The sequence below is a fragment of the Acomys minous genome, assembly GCF_964271855.1.
Source record: "Acomys minous genome assembly, chromosome: 15".
Classification (NCBI taxonomy): Eukaryota; Metazoa; Chordata; class Mammalia; order Rodentia; family Muridae; genus Acomys; species Acomys minous.
Window position 1 is genome coordinate 2,371,790 of NC_140497.1, and position 16,176 is coordinate 2,387,965.

Below are 16,176 nucleotides of genomic sequence, written 5' to 3' on the forward strand. Positions count from 1 at the left end.
GCTTATTTAGCATAAGTCTCAAAGGCTAAAAACATTCTAGGCCTAGGTCAGATTGTATGGAGGCTAGAAGCTTCCAGGACTAGGTTAGCAGATGGAGGCAGTAAGCCCCTGAGACAACAATTTGTCTAGTGACTAAAAGTTGCACTTACAGGGGCCACTCTCGCTCAAACTGCCATGTCTTGTATCCATCAAGCTGAGGTAGTGGATACGTGGAGGGCACGGATGATGTAAGCCATTTTGTTCCAAATGTCTCCACTGTCTTGGGCAATATGCTGAGTATAGAAAATCTTTGTGGCCTCTCCAAGGGAGCTGAATCTCAGGAATGAGGGAATTTGGGAAAGCCTAATGGATGGATCCTTTACGTTCCCCAGAGGCCAAACCTCAATCTAGTGCATTCTGAAGCTGCCTTGGGGAAGCACTGAGCCTTAGCACAGATGTGAACTGGGGCCACTGCACTCACTAGGAAGCTTGAAATATAATTTTCTATCTCTATTTTATTTTTCAAATATAATAAAAACACTAGTGATAAAATCAGTAACTTTAAAAACCACTGTGTAGTTTTCTACTTTACGAAATGCCATGTACGACACCATTTCTCTCTACCTACTGTTGTTCCTCACAGGGACTAAACAGAATTTGAATAAAATGTTTTAAATTAAGCTCTATCATCCTTCCCGATGGTACCACCTATGGCGTTCAGTGCTATTATCAATATTATCCTCATGACACACACGCTAGCTCGAAGGCTGTTGTGGATAATGATTACTGAAGCAAGGCAAAGAATAAAAGAAAAAATGTCTGAATAGGCAGGAACCTTTCAAACATTACAGAAACTCGGGAAATATCTAAACTACACTGCTCTTGCCCTAAATACTGCTCTTGACTTCATCTCCTTACTAAATGCTCTTTGGCAAAGATGTCAGTTGCATCCTTCACTAACCCAGCCTTTTCTCTCTGTGTCATCAAAGGGTTTGAGTCTACACCAGAGAGGTTGAAGTCCCACCTGCATTTCTTCTCAAAAGCCATTTCTCTCTCCTGCTGCTCCACCTTCAACAGTGGCCTCCTGGGCTTCTGTGCCCTGAGGAGTCTTAAGAGTGTTGCAGGTTGTCTGGGCTCTGCTTCCTGCTCACTCACACCCTTGGCATCTGGGAAGCCACTGAGGCTGCAGGAAAGGCATATTCTACACTTTCCACCTTCTTTGGCCTCCGTAACTTTCTAAAAATATTTTCCCTTATTGCACTCATGTTGCCTTTATAACCCGCATAGCTGTCTTTGTGTTTCTCTTTACGATGTGTCGGTTTACTCACTGAGTAAACCTGGGACTTTGTTTTATAGGTCTATTATACCTGTCTTATTAACTATCTGAGCAATAATGCCTCTGGGACATCGGTTGTCACTATGAACCTGGTTCTTTGAGCTCATCCTCCTTAAAAACCTAGATACCCTTTAAGACCATTCCTTTCTGCCCTCTGTCTCCTCTCACTGAATGTCATTATGACTTAGCTGCTAGTTTTCAACATCACTTTAAACCCAGATTTTCCATGCTTGTTCTTAAAAAAAATACCGGGATCCAGCCATTTTTTTCTGCTCCTATGGAACTCACTTTATGTGAGTCCACCCACAGTGATCACACGTTTCCAGCCTCACCTTTCTCCAGCTCCTGTCCGTTCCTTCGGCACCCCAGTGTATTCCATGCAGATCCCTGCTTGCCAGACTAAAGCCTGCTCTCACCATTGTATCTTCCGTTAAGTGTGTGTAAAGTTATCACATCTGAAACAAACCAACCAGTGTCTTCGTTATGTAATATATCTTTAAGTGTATGCTGCTTGCAAGGAAAAAAAAAACTCAACTCAACTTACTTTGGCTATGGAATAATTTTCTATTCTTACATATAATTATGATTTATTACTAAAGCTTTAATTTAAGTCCTAACAGCTGAAAGCTTGCATTTTTGGAAGCTTCTTTGTTGCTTCCTGTGAAGAAGAATCAGCCCTTCATCTGTGTGTAGTCACTCTGTATTCAGGATCTCTGCAACCCTTTCTGTGCATCAGATAGAAAATCCAGAGCACTCTGGAAGTCTGACTGGGATTGTGTGTGTTCCAGGACATGACACTGTGCTGTGATGTTTTAGCTTATTTTTTTTCATATTATACACTTGGAAATTCACCCTATTTATAAATGAGCCACTCCTCATCCTCCCCGGCTAAGCCCTGCACCTGCTGACTCTAACCCATTTCCTTATACTTTCTCTTGTCTCTCTGCCCCGATTCCTCCCCTGAAAGCACCTTTCTCCTTTCCTAAAACCACTAATTAAAGGCTTCCTTGCAATTCATCAGCACAAAAAGTAAAGACAGGGCCTCCCTTTGGTTCATTAGGTAACTAGCTTAGTCTGCAATATTAAGGCATGTAGTTATTCAACAAACAACATGGGACGGGGACAATAACCTCAAGGTGCTAACATCCTAGGAGATCAGATACGATACAGTTGAATAAATATATCTCTGGGATGTGGACTTTGAGTAGGTGTTGTCCCATGGACTCATCTGTTTGAACGTGTGACCCAGAGGGAGTGCCTGGAGGAAGGGTGTCACTGCTGGGGCAGGCTTTGAGGTCCCAGATGCTCAAGCTAGGCCTGGTAAATCTACACAGTCATCTTCTGTTTCCTTCAGATCAACATGTAGGACTCTCAGCCCCATCTCGAGCACCATGTCTGTCTGCATGTCACCATCTCAAACTATAAGCCACACCCAATTAGATGTTGTTCTTTATAGAAGTTGCTGTGGTCACGGTGTCTCTTCACAGCCATAAAAACACTAACTACGATACTGGGTCTAAAAAATGAGATACTTAAATTTAAGGAACACTGCCTGAAGCTTATGTCATCCAAAGGCAGATAAGCAAATGTGTTACACGGTCTACTTCCCCCCGAAAAAAATCCTCTCCAGGCTTTCCAGTTCCTGTCACTTCTCAGCAGCACCATACTCAGACAAAACCAAGCAGAACTCAAGCTAATGAGTCGGGTCTCCTGAGGTGTATGGCATCTTCTGTTGAAATCCTGAATATATTTGTAAATAAAATATATGCTCATCAGTTAAATATAGGCTGAGTGTAAATGTGATGAAGAGATAACTTACAGACTAAAGCATCAAAATTGAGAATGGGAAATAGCTGATACTTCTATACTATACTCTGTAATGTAATACAGTAATATATTCTCTATTAGTATATGTAACAACCCATTGCAGTGTTTCTGCCTAGATTCTGCATTTCTCTATGGCCCCAAAAGAGCACTGCGTTTTCACATAAGGGACTGTGACTGAATGCCATGGACTGAGTTTTATTTGATCGCGGATAATCTTTCTGATGACCTATTTACTTGTGCTTCCCCAGTCAGACTCAGCAGACATCTCCTATGTGGTTTGTCAGTGCAAAGAAGAATGCTATGTGTCTGTAACTGTATGTACTTCATGGAGACTTTCGAAGGGTGGACTGCTTTATTTTCTTTAAGGAAGTTAAAAAGAAGTCTGCCAAGCAAAGTCACAACTCTCCTTGAGGTCACAGTTCTCGGTGCTATTACTTAATTCTCATAATGATATCACGAAATATTTCCAGCCACGTCTTTAATGGGAGCTTGAAGTCAGACGTGCAAACGTCTGACATCCTAGAAATCCGCACCAGTCATCTGGTCCTCCGCCATTAATGCACACACCTCTGCGTCTTTGTTGTCTGCTTTGGCTGATAAAAAGTAACTCAAGCCACCAACTAGACATGTGTTCTCCTTGCTCCTTTGCTCTTCCAAGTTCAGACAATTATAAAATCACACTCGTGTTTGTCTCCAGGAACCCTTGGTGTCCATGGATTTCCCTACTGGATCTTCTTTGATCTGGGTCAAATTATTTCTTAACACGGGAGTTAGATGCATCTGTGTCTTCTCTTTACTTACTTCTAACATTTTGCCACATTCTGTTCAAATCACATTTTAAGAATTATCATTTTGTAGCACAATACACTTTATCTGTCTTAGAAATAGATTTGACACTTAAAAATACACGTTATTTTTTTAAATGGCCCTACCCCCCTAAAACTGAGTCTTCCTAACAAGAATCCCTCTGTGTTCTGTGTTTCTCACTCCCCTTTGTCCCATGCTCTTTGGCTTTGTGAATGCTGCTTGTTTCATTTTACTCCTGCACCTACTCAGATGTTTCTTGTTGAGTTCCATTGCTGGAGCATCCTTCTGCCTTTCCAGGAAGTTCCCAGCTTCCAGTAAACGATCTTCTTCATTCTTAACACTGAGGTTCCGTACCTGCCCCATATGCTGTCTTACTGCAGCACTGGCCCCTGGGAAATTCTTTCTGTGCTTTGAGTACCAATTTAAATCACTTCTGTGGCTGTTGGCTTCTGTGTGTGAATATGAAAATGTTTGAAAAGAGCAGAAAAAACAATCAAAGCTCATATGGAATTTTCATCTTTGTGGAAACTTCTGGTTTAACCAGAATCTTCCACAGCTTTTTGCTTTCTTGGATCCTTCCTTTACCACTTTCCTTTCTCCTATTAGTGTTTCTCCTTTCTAGTTTCTTTCTCTCCTCCACAATATGTCTTCTTATTCCATCAATTCTTCACCAATCTACTTAAGTTACCTAAGAATTCTTATATACTTAGCTTTACTATGAGGGCATTTGAAGATGATCATCTTTTATTTGTCAAATATTATTTTAAATTGTTTTAAATTTATTCCAACATTTGTTTTTGTTGTTGTTGTTGTTATTATTATTATTATTATTATTATTATTATTATTATTATTATTATAACTTACTAGTTTTCTAAATTGTTTCCACTTATTTTTCTATGTCACTAGTTTTCTTGGTTTGGTCTTTCATTGTCTAGAATAGATCATCAAGGAAAATGCTGATTAAAGTTGAGATTTTATGTTTTTACAATATTCTGAAGCAATCATCATCTGATTCTTATACTTGATAGATCCAGGGAGGATAATCAGAACACTGCCTTCTCTAAATAATTTTGAAGTCAGGTCTATTATCTTCCAGAAGCCAATGGTTCTCACTGACATTTTTCAGATTTTAACTAGAACATTAGACTCCCAGAAGCTTTCCTATGATAGAAGCAAGTGTCTCACATACCTTTCCTTTGGCTTTTTCTACTGTTCTCAGCTTACACAACAATGCTTCGTTCATCACAACTAGGAATAAACACACTTATCACAAAAGAGACAGCCTTTCTTCCTCTATTGTTAGTTTTCCCTGTTCTGGGATTTGGCATCATACTCACAGTTAATCTGCCTGTCTCCTTGACTCCCTCTGATGTGAAACAGTTCCTCGTCCAACATTTTGCATGGTAGCTGGGTGTTTTGTAAATTGTGGCCAGCTGTTTTGCCTTGACCAGTCTTTACTGATGATTGCACCAGGCTATGCATTTGAGGGAAGAATGATAAAGTGAGTTGTGTCCGTCGACTCTGAGAACTGTGATGAACTGCTGGGATTTTGTAGGTGAAAAGGTTTCCTTCATTGATTTTCATTTCTCAGTAGTGTTTGCAAGTATGAAGCTTTTCTTTTGTTCTGTTCTCACTGAATGCTGTCTGACGTGCGTGTGTGCATACTGATGTTTCGTAAAACTCTTATTTACTTCTTCTTTTATTCTACTTTCCTTTATCTTTGTCCTCATGCAATGCTATTTACACCATCATTTATTAGCAGCTTGTTTATATGGTATCTCGAGTTGCTTACTTTTTAAAGTAAATTAGTGCTGAAGATAACTTAAAAGGGATGGGCTCTTACGGCTCTTTCTCCAGCATTTACAAGGTAAAACAAAGCCTTTGCCTCTTCTGATCGCCACACACTCAAAACTGAAATACAAGGAGGGGTAATTTCAGATACTTCTCTTTCTTTCTTTTTTTTTTAATAATTAAAAAAATCCGTTGTCCTATTTTGGCCTCTGAATACTTCAAAGCAGTGACTCACAAGTTGCAGCATTCTTTGCCTCCTCCTGGCCTGCAGCTGGCAGGGTGGGCACACTGGTTGTATGGCTTGGCTCTCCTACCACAGTCCCAAAGGAAAGGGAGCCAAGCATTTGGTCATTCTGACACCAGACACTGTAAGCAAAGTGTGGCTATGTTTTCTCTGGCGAATGAGGGAGATGGCCCATGGGTGACATTGACAGGGCGGTTTTCGGTTACCAGCTGCCTAGCTCTGGGACCTTCCCGTTCCCTGAAGTCTCTAGGCCACCAGCATGAGGTAATGTTTCCTTTGTCTTCAGCAACACTTGTCACAACCAACTTTTAGACTATTAGATAAAAGCTAATTTTATGATTTTCTTTCCCCATTAACATAGGTCATATGAAGAAAACATAAATTGGAGCTGTCTTCCAGATTTGCGTGTTGTGGTTTACCCTGGTTTCCTGTTTATTACTGAGTTATTTCAAAAGACTGAAATTCTAGAGTCCTTGAAAATGAGTCCACAAATTACATGCAATGTTCTAAGCAAATAAAGGATTTTTCGTTTGTTGTACAAATCTTAAAACTAGAGCAGACCAGGGACTCGAACAGACAAGTGTAGAAAATGAAAAGAGAACTTATCCAGTCACGCACCCTATCAGCATCGCACCCCCTCCCTTATGATTTTTGCATTAGTTATATATGTGTGTGTGTGTGTGTGTGTATACATATATATGTATATACATATGTACATATATATATATATAATTAGTTATGTTAGGATCAATGCCGGTAGAATGATGAGACAGGTAGTAATTAGGTTTCCTGATTCTAAGAAGATCTGTTTTAAGGAAGTCACAAATGATAGAAAAATCAAGCAAATGGCTAAGATGGTGTCTTAGATAATTCATGGATTACAGTAGCTTCCTATCAAACTTTAATGACTACACATAAAGTTGCTCTATATTTAATTTGTGCAGCAAATTCCCTTTAGGATAAATACATGGAAGGAGGATGACCTTGTTAGTTAAAATGATGCTTGACATAATTTTAGAAATTACAGCAATCTTCCAATGCTAGCAAAGCTTGTGGTTGGTGTAGTATTTCTTGAGTGTAATTTACTCCCCAACCACGGAGAACCAAAGCTTCCAACTGGGCACGACAATAAAGGTCCAGAAACATTGTGATTAGGTCATTGTCTCCCCTCAGACCTTAAAAGCCAAATACGTCATTGGGTCTCAAACTTCTTCCTCACTTCCTGCTCAGGAAATGTCACCACTATTCACCCCCCTTTCCACCAGTTCTCATTATACACTGTAGCTTTTGTGTGGTTGGGATGAAAGGATGTGTTCCTCCTTTAAGATGAACACAAATATAAAAACATATTGTTTGTCTTTTCTTCTATGTTGAGTCTCTGGAATGGAAGTCCTTTAAAGGTGAACTATGGATGTGCTACTTGTTTGGGAAATGTAGGAAATTTCCATGGCTGCCTGGGAATCTGCAATGGCATGTGAGATGCAAAAATATTGATTTTGGAGGAAGACAAATATTCTATTTGCTTCTACTCCTTTGTCAGAATTGTAGGAACAATGGAGATTTTACTTACTTTCAAATCTTTCTTCCTGTGTAGAATATATATATATATAGTATATTCAAACATTTGTCATGAGGATACTTATTAATGACAAAATAATTGAGAGCCTTGTCCAGTGTCCAGCTTTTAGGGGTACTCCACTGGTTATATAAATAAGTGAGTTGAGAGGAATGTAAATCTCCCTTCTAGATGCAAAATGATAAAGTAGAAAACAGTTACATATCCCGGAGTGCTAAGAAATAAGATTAGATTTAAGATAAATTATTTGAAAAGAACCAGTGATGTGAAGTCAACTTACATTTGGTGCTCACCCTTGGAGCAAGCACTTAGGAGAAGCTGTGGAGAATCACGGTGCCTCTGCGTGATTTATGCTCTGAAGGCACTGACGTGCACAGTGCTTCTTCTTGTCTCCTTTTGTAGATATGCTCCATAAACACTCCCATTTCCCCTTCATGCCTTCCTTTCTTCACTTCATTCTAATAATGACCTGTAAGTACAAGAAAAATTACTGTCAGGTAAAAGCTTTCTTAATAGATCCTGCAATGAAAATTATAATTACTTTAAAGCAGTAAAATTGTAACGCTAAGAGGTACGGCTCAAACGTGTTCCTCCTAACCACTCCATCACCTCTTCAGAGATGCAATCTGAAGCCGTGAAGGAGCTCACACCCACAGGGCATCATCCACTCTCCCCTGCTGATGAAAGCCGCTTCAGTTTCACATTGTATTATTATGAAACTAGATAAGTGGGAGAGAGAGATGACATCAAGCTCTCACATGATCAGAACTTAAGAGGTTTAATATGTGAATACATAATTTTTTACCTCTCTCCAATATGTGCCTTATTATCGCTCTTTGGGATACAATGGAAAGGAGATCTAACTCTTAGAATTAAGGGTAAATATATGTATTTCAGAGGAGGCTGCACATACCTGTGCCTCACAATTAACTCCAGCTCTACGTCCTGTTGACACTGGACTTGTTTACGTCATACGTTGCGGCTGCCATGTAAATGAGTAAATGGTATAGATCACACACTTTCATAAAAATGAAGCGTTCTTCAAATTGTGTAAGTGCTGTGCTAATTAATCTACATACACCATTTCATTTCGTCTATTCCTGTCTCGTGTGCTAATACTCTTTCTTGAGAGTTGTAGAGTCTGGTGTTTAAATATACTAGGTAGGTCCATGAGGAGTGGCCAGTTAGGCGCAAGTACGCTGATACTGGTACCCAGCTCCTTGTCCTTCAGGGATGCTCCATTTGTCTGTAGATAACACAGTACCCTGAACTTAAGAAAACATTTTCTACACATTTGGAAGGAAGCTAATTATTGTTCATCTGTGTCTTCAAAAGAAAACTGTTTTCTTTAATAAACCACAAGAGCTTTTGGAAAGTACTTAGAAGACTATGCTTTTAAATTCTTTTTACAGTGGCTACTTGGCTTCATATCTACTGCTACTTGTTAGCATCCAGTCACTTTTACTCAGCACAAATTTTGCTGAGAGTCTAGAATGGAGATAAAACATACTGAAATATTTAAGTTTCAGTAAAGTCAGTTGTGTGCTTGATTATCTAAGACAGTGTTTATTTTACATCAATCCCAATAAGTGCTTTGTTGAGTGTCTGCTGTGGGCCGAGCATAGATGCCAATATAAAGAATATCACTTTGGGTTTGATGGGGCAACACATGCCGCTTTGAGTTTAGGCACACTGGGAGAAGAGCACGGTCAGGCCAATCGGGTTTCATTAAGCGAGAGAAGTCCCCCAGAGCTGTTGATTCTAACTGTATGTGATTCAAATATGAGTAAAGGAGAAGCCAGGCAGAGGAGAGGGGTGACCGCCTACTGCTCCGGGCATCACAGTGAGCAGGGGCCCGGAGACTCTGAAGCACTGGCTTAGGACGTGGAATGCGTCAGAGCCGCGCGTGGGGAGGCCGTGGAAAGAACGGAGAAGTGTCGTGTGGAGAAGGTGGTCTCCCTGCTGAGTGTGACAGAGAACGTGGAAAGAATGTGACACAGCTCTTCTCTGCTTTTGTTCAACACCCTTGGGCTATGCACATGTGTCTAAAGAAAACATTTCCAAATTGACGACTAGTAAAACGATTTCAAGAGCGCAGGGGAATTAAACTCAATAGAACATGACGGAAAGAGCCAAGGTGAGAGGGAATACGGCCCGAAATCCCTTCTTCCTGATTCAGATAGAATAAAATAAGTTATGGGGGAAGTTCAGATTGTCCTTTTGTCAGTCAGTCTCCCAGATTTGTATCATCAGCCCATTCCCGTGAACGGATACCGATTCAACTGCATGGTTGACTCCATAGGTTAGCTCATTTTTGAACTACTTAAAGACATTCCGTTGAGCACTGAACATGCGCATTTCGTGGTTAACATGTGGGACCCTTCATAGGATGACTTTGAAAGAGTTCTAGAAAATGATGCACAAAGCACCTCTCTGGTAGTTCTTTGCATGGTAGCAGATGCATGTGGAATCTAGAAAAGACTTCTAAAAATGTCTAGGCAACTTAAGTAGCAACACGTACCAAAATTGTACAACAAACCCCATTGGTCATTACTTTTGCTCCTTTTTTCCCCTTTGCTTTTTATTTCTGAAGGTTGTAGATGTGTGGTGCCACCATCCCATGTCTGTACCCCCTTCTTTGAAGGGGAGCACACTTATCAGTGTGTTAGCACGTCTCATCAAGAGCCTCTGACAGTGCAGTGCACTAACCTCCAAGTCTACAAATATTAATGATTGCTAGTAAAAAGTATAACCTTCCACACAAATGAAATTCCTGGGCCAATATCTCAGAATAACGTGTACCTCTCCTGAAATGTAGACCACGTAGTCTGAGCCCGAGCTAAGGGGACAATAGCTGGAGCTGTGTTGACAAAACGGAGAATAAGGGCTCTTCACAACCAAGAAAGTGTGGGAGGCACAAGGAAACCGCCCTGTGGGCACACAGAGGAAGGGGATGCAGGCCATGCATATGAGACCTGATAGGTTGTGGTTGGAAGGTGGGGGAGGAGGACTCTGCTGCTCAGAGGTCTAGGGGAGGGGAATAGGGCAGAAAAGGGAGGGAGGGTGGGAACAGGAAGATAAGAGGGATTACATTGAGATGTAATGTAAAAAAATTAAAGTAGAAATACGTATAAAATCTTTTTTAAAATCCCACTAACATGTTTCTAAAGCTCTAGCTCTAATAGTTTTTTCATTAATATACTATTATACTTTTATCATAATAAAATCATATATCATAACGCTTCCTCTTTTAATCAGTTTTCACAGGTACCTTAACAGAGTATGTCCATATAGATATGCAAATTTAAAGCTCTAGAAAGTAAAATATTAGTTAGCTTTCTACCACTGTGACAAAATAACTGAGAAAATGAACTAAAAAGAAAGAAGTATTTACTTAGTTCAGAGTGTAAGAAGTCTGCGTCCGTAGTCACCTAGATCCAGTGTTCCTAGCCTGTCTTGAGGCTTTAGACTGTGAAGGGGAGCCTGTGGCCAAGCACTGCTCAGCTCTTGTCCCAGTAACCGTGCCCTGTTAGCTTACTACAGGACCTCAGCCTGATCAACAGTGCTACCCACCCCTGGTGCAGGTCCCTTGTCCTAAGTAACCACCTCTGGGAATGTCCTCAGGGAAACATCTTGTCTCCTGCTTCTTTAAGACTAACCCTCTTGCCTTCAGCCCCTCCCCACAAACCAATGGGAAGCACCGCCCAACTTCCTGTTTCTATGAACAGATGTTTGTGTCTGTAGAACGGGATCCATACAGTGTCTGCAGTTTGGTAACTGTTTATCTACATATTCTAGTGTTCTCCAGGTTCATTTCCGTTCTTCATAGGCACGCTGCCTCAGCAGACTCCAGCACCCCTGAACCTCCTGGTAAGTTTGCTCACTAGATGCTTTGAACCCGGTCGTGCACATATCACGCTCTGGTTGTCAGTTACTTTGGATATATAGCCCCAGCAGCAGAGCTTGTAGGTCAGGTGGAAACAGGATCTCCCATTACTATAAAATTTGTATCCTTTGACTGTCCAAAGGACACATAATGGTTCCAGTTACTACATGGACTCAGTGAGGCTGTTTAGGATTTTGTAGTTATGTGCTGATTTTAATGCTACCCTCTCCAGTAAGGATGGGCAATGTTTCCTTGTGCACTGGTTCCTGGAAGTTACTGATGCTGAGAACCTTCAGATATACTAGTATTTGCATAGTGTCTATCTTTTGCTACTTTTTGAAATTAGTTTGACTTTTAATTTATATTTATTTATTTATTTATTTATTTATTTATTACTTTTAGGAATTTATATGTCCTAGAAATTATCTGCCCATCAATTGTATGGTTTATAAAATTTTTTCTTATTCCATTATTTTCCTTTTTACCTTGAAAATTGGGTTAGGTTATGTACATATGTTTAACCGTATAACCCTCTGTTTGCCGTTATTAAACTTTCTGCAGTATTCTTATGTCATTGCCCAATCCAGCAATGAATCATTTGCTAGGAAAGGACGTGCACGCAAGAGTTTTCTGCCTTTAGATCTTATATTCAAATCTTTAGGTCATCCCAAGTTTTTTGCAAGCAGTATCAGAAAAAAAGACACACCTTCATTCTTTTTATGCTACTATGCAGCTTCCAAATATTTGATGAAGATACTGACCTTTCCTAATCAGTGATGTTGATGTCCTTATTGGCTATTACCTTACACATAAAAATTATAGTCACCTTAATCTCTTCTGTAGGTTTATTTGTCTCTTATAGTTATGTGCAGTGTTGCTGCCAGTATTATATTTTATACTGTGTAACGAAGCCACAGTATGATCCCATCCACCCTTTTCGTCCTTTACAAGAATTTGTGATGGGTGTGGTAGAACACACGTTTAATCCCAGCACTTGGGAGGCAGAGGCTGGTGGATCGCTGTGAGTTTGAGGCCAGCCTGGTCTACAAAGTGAGTCCAGGACAGCCAAGGCTACACAGAGAGACCCTGTCTCGAAAAAAAAAAAAGAATTTGTTTCATGTAGTTAAGATCCTTGAGGTTCTATATAAATTTGGGGTACATCTTTCTATGTTTCTGGCATAATAATAATGATTGTATTGACATTGTAAGTTTCTTTGGATAATATTAATATCTAAAGAGTGCCAAACCTATCTTTTATCTTCTCAAAATTAAATTGCACTGTTAAAGTATTACTTATTTTGCTTCTGTATCTAAGTACCTTATTATTTTGATGCTATTATGAACAGTATTATCTTGGTAAGGTTTTAAATGTGTATTGGGTAAGGAAACTTGATAGCATTTCATGAACTTTTATAGAGTTGTAGTAATTGTGTGCGTGCGTCCTTCTGCACACACACATAGGTCTGTGTGTCTTTGCAAATGTGTGAAGTCCTTAGAATTTTTCTACTTATAAAGTCATGTTGGCGGGGGGTCAACTTGTTGTGAGACTTTTGGGTTTTATACACTATTGTGTGTGTGGTGTTTATTTTATTTTTTAATGAAGTTATTTTCTAATTTTTAATAATGGTTTTCAATTGCTGTTCATAAAAACGATGATTATTTAGGACTGTTCAAATTCTAAGAAAATTCATTTCTTTTCTGAGCTATGGCATACCATAATTTGGAGAAAGTAATATCAGTTCTCAAATAATGCCTTTCAAGCCACTTCCTTTAGAGGCAAAAAATGCAGAACCCTTCTGTTCCAAACCCTTGTCAGCGTGAAGTAGGTGACAACATATCATACTGTAGAACAGTGCTGACTCTTGGTCCAAGCTGTCCTAATAATGTACTTCTAGAGAGGTCTTCCTGTAATGACAATTTAGAAGGCAATTAAAAAGATAATCCAAACACCACAACAATACTTGGGTTTGGCTGTATTATGGAAATCTTTTGCTTCCTTTATTACAGTATGTGCCATGTATCTCTTCAATTTTGTTCACACTGCAGAACTTGCTGAGGCTGTTGTGCTGTAGATATTTATGATACTGTTACTATTTGTCTTGTTTCTCTGAAATAAAAGTATGAATACACACATGAGTTTGGAACGTCAGGAAACCATCTCTACATTTGAGAAGAACATCCTAATATTCCACATTTAATTGGCATTGCAGAGAAACCAACAGTCACATTGATCTAGAGACATTAAACTTGTTTTTTCTGTTATTACAGATGAAATTCACAATATTAATCTTATCCATCTGGGTTTGAAATATTCTCTAAGTAATAGAAATGAAGATATTGGTATTTGCAAATAAGAATGTTTCTATTTTTATTGAAATGCTTTATATTTCTTTTCCCTGTCATATTGCTTTGGTTAGTATTTCCAATATTGTGTTGAACGGTAGCAGAGAGCTGTGTCATTTCTTTGTTCTTGATCTTAAAAATTTTTTTTAAGTTCCTCATGATTAAGAATGAGGATTTCATATATTCTGATCTCTGCAGTATTTTATTACATTTTATTGGGTTGATATTTTTCTATCTCTTCTTATGCCATGAGTTTTATATGGAATTGAGCATTTCAAGAAATAAAATAAAATAAGTGAATCCTATTATACTTTTTGTCCATTGAATTGTTTAAGGACAGTACTTTGAGAAGATGCCTGGTGGCTCTGGAGCTTCTGAAATGTTGTCTGATCATTGGCTATCTGGCTCCGAACCACAGCTTCAATATTCTCTTTGCCCTTCCTCAACATCTTGAACGTTTGTTGAAAAAAAAAATCTGAACACAATACATCAATCACTAGGAAAGTGCTCAACTCTAGCCTCATCCCTAGCCCTTGAAAACTTAATAATGCAAACTGGGACGTGGTAGTGTGGAGGAACAGCAACACTTGCATTATTTATTTAAAAACCTTCCAACATTATTTATAAATCTGGCACTAGCTCGATGTCTCTAACCAACCAGTCAGGGAAAAAATTCTTGAGCCACTGCAAACAAATGAGAATTAAGGATACACAGTGGACTGTTTGTTTGTTCTCTAGAAAAGAATTCCTTAAGAAGGTCTCCAGGCCTTCAAACGTATCACAGATCTGTGCCGCATTATATCAGATTACTTCAAGCACAGAGTAAGAACTTGTGATAGCTGACCTCTGGGGTCGTCTCCCACACTTTGGGGGAATGAAGCCATACGTTTATATTTTCTAATTTCCTTACTTCCATGTGTAGGTCCCAATTATGAATGGTTTCCATTTCATTTTTCTTCTACCTAATGGTCTTTGATAAAATATTTCTTTCTTTGTATGCCTGCTTTTGGTTAATTGTTTCAATTTCTCTGTGTATGAAGATCCTTGAATTATTCTATCTACATTTTCTTAATGGCAAATTTTACCTAACACAGGAGCGTAGTCTGGCCAGTGTTTTCTTGTATGTACTAAAGACGCCGTGTGGCCACCCATCCTCTTAACTCTCAGTGATAGATCCACGGTCCCTCAGCTCTGCTTCTTTATTTAACATGCCCTCTAAGCCCTCTCCTTGGCTTTATATAGGACATTTTTCTTCCAATCCTAGAGAACATAGAATACACATATTTCTGTGTTATCGTTATTTGCTTTTGATTGAGGTCATTGGAACTCTTGCTTCTCGGACCCATTAAGTTTGGAAACACTTTGACCGTTTTTTTTTTTTCTTCAGCTGCCTTGCATTTTTTCTACCCTTCATTTTCCTCACTGCGAAGAACGCCAATGAGTGAGTCCCATTACCCATCACCTGGCCGCTCTGTTTACTTTTTAAGTGGACTCATTTTGGACAGTTTATTACTGCTGCCTTCAAGATCCGTTTTCCTTCTACTCCCACTGACTAATTTTTTGTTATTCCTCCCAAATAAATTTCTCATCTGAATCACAGTGGCTCTCATTTCTACCGGCTTAAGGTTTAGTTTGAATTTTCCTTCACCTTCTGTGGCTCCGTTTTAATAACTCATGCCATGCTCTAAAACAATTGTTATAGTTTATCTTAAATATTAGCTCTAAAGTCTGTCACCTTTCATTTTGTTTCAGCTGATATATTTTATTATGGGTTATATTTACTTGTTTTTCTTCATGACTTTCATGTATTTATAGAAGTTATGCATTATAAAAACACCCACGAGTGAGACTTGGCCATTTCATAATCTCATAAGTCTGCCAGACCCTTATGTTTAAATTAAGTTAATTTCATTGGGGACATATTAAACGTCCTGAGCCAGGCCTCTTAGTTTGTTAGGTGGAATCTGGAACAAGACTTAATCCAGGGCTAATTAATTATAGCTATAGAGCTAAATTCTTTCTAAGTAGTTCACCCCGTACACACGAGCTGAGAGGCACCCCAGCAGCTGAGGGGGGAGCAACAGACTGCTGTTTTTCTGTCTCTGTGACTGTGGGACATTCCATCTTTTCATCTTTTTGGGTCCTTGTTTTCGTGCCATTCTGTTATGCAATTCCTGATGGATACTCAACCCCCAAACAGAGGGAGGAGACACAAGATCCCGCCTTCCCTTTTCGCTCAGCCTGTCTTTTCTGTTCTGTAACCTCTCCACTCAACATGCCCCAAGTCAGGGTTCAAGGGCTCCCCTGAACTCCACCTGAATTCCTTTTATATATCATAAGGACAGGTTTTTCTTAATTTTACTGTGCTGCTTGGACTTGAACACAA

At 39.3% G+C, this 16,176-nt stretch overlaps 1 long non-coding RNA gene across 1 annotated transcript; it reads right to left on the bottom strand.

Annotated features, from left to right (window-relative positions):
- Positions 1–1,651: 1,651 nt before the first annotated feature.
- On the bottom strand, positions 1,652–14,889 carry LOC311585350. Its single transcript, XR_014775196.1, has 4 exons — positions 14,876–14,889; positions 13,162–13,352; positions 7,842–8,030; positions 1,652–1,770 (listed from the first exon to the last, which is right to left on the bottom strand). It is a non-coding gene; the product is annotated as an uncharacterized lncRNA (long non-coding RNA).
- Between the last annotated feature and the right edge of the window lie 1,287 nt (positions 14,890–16,176).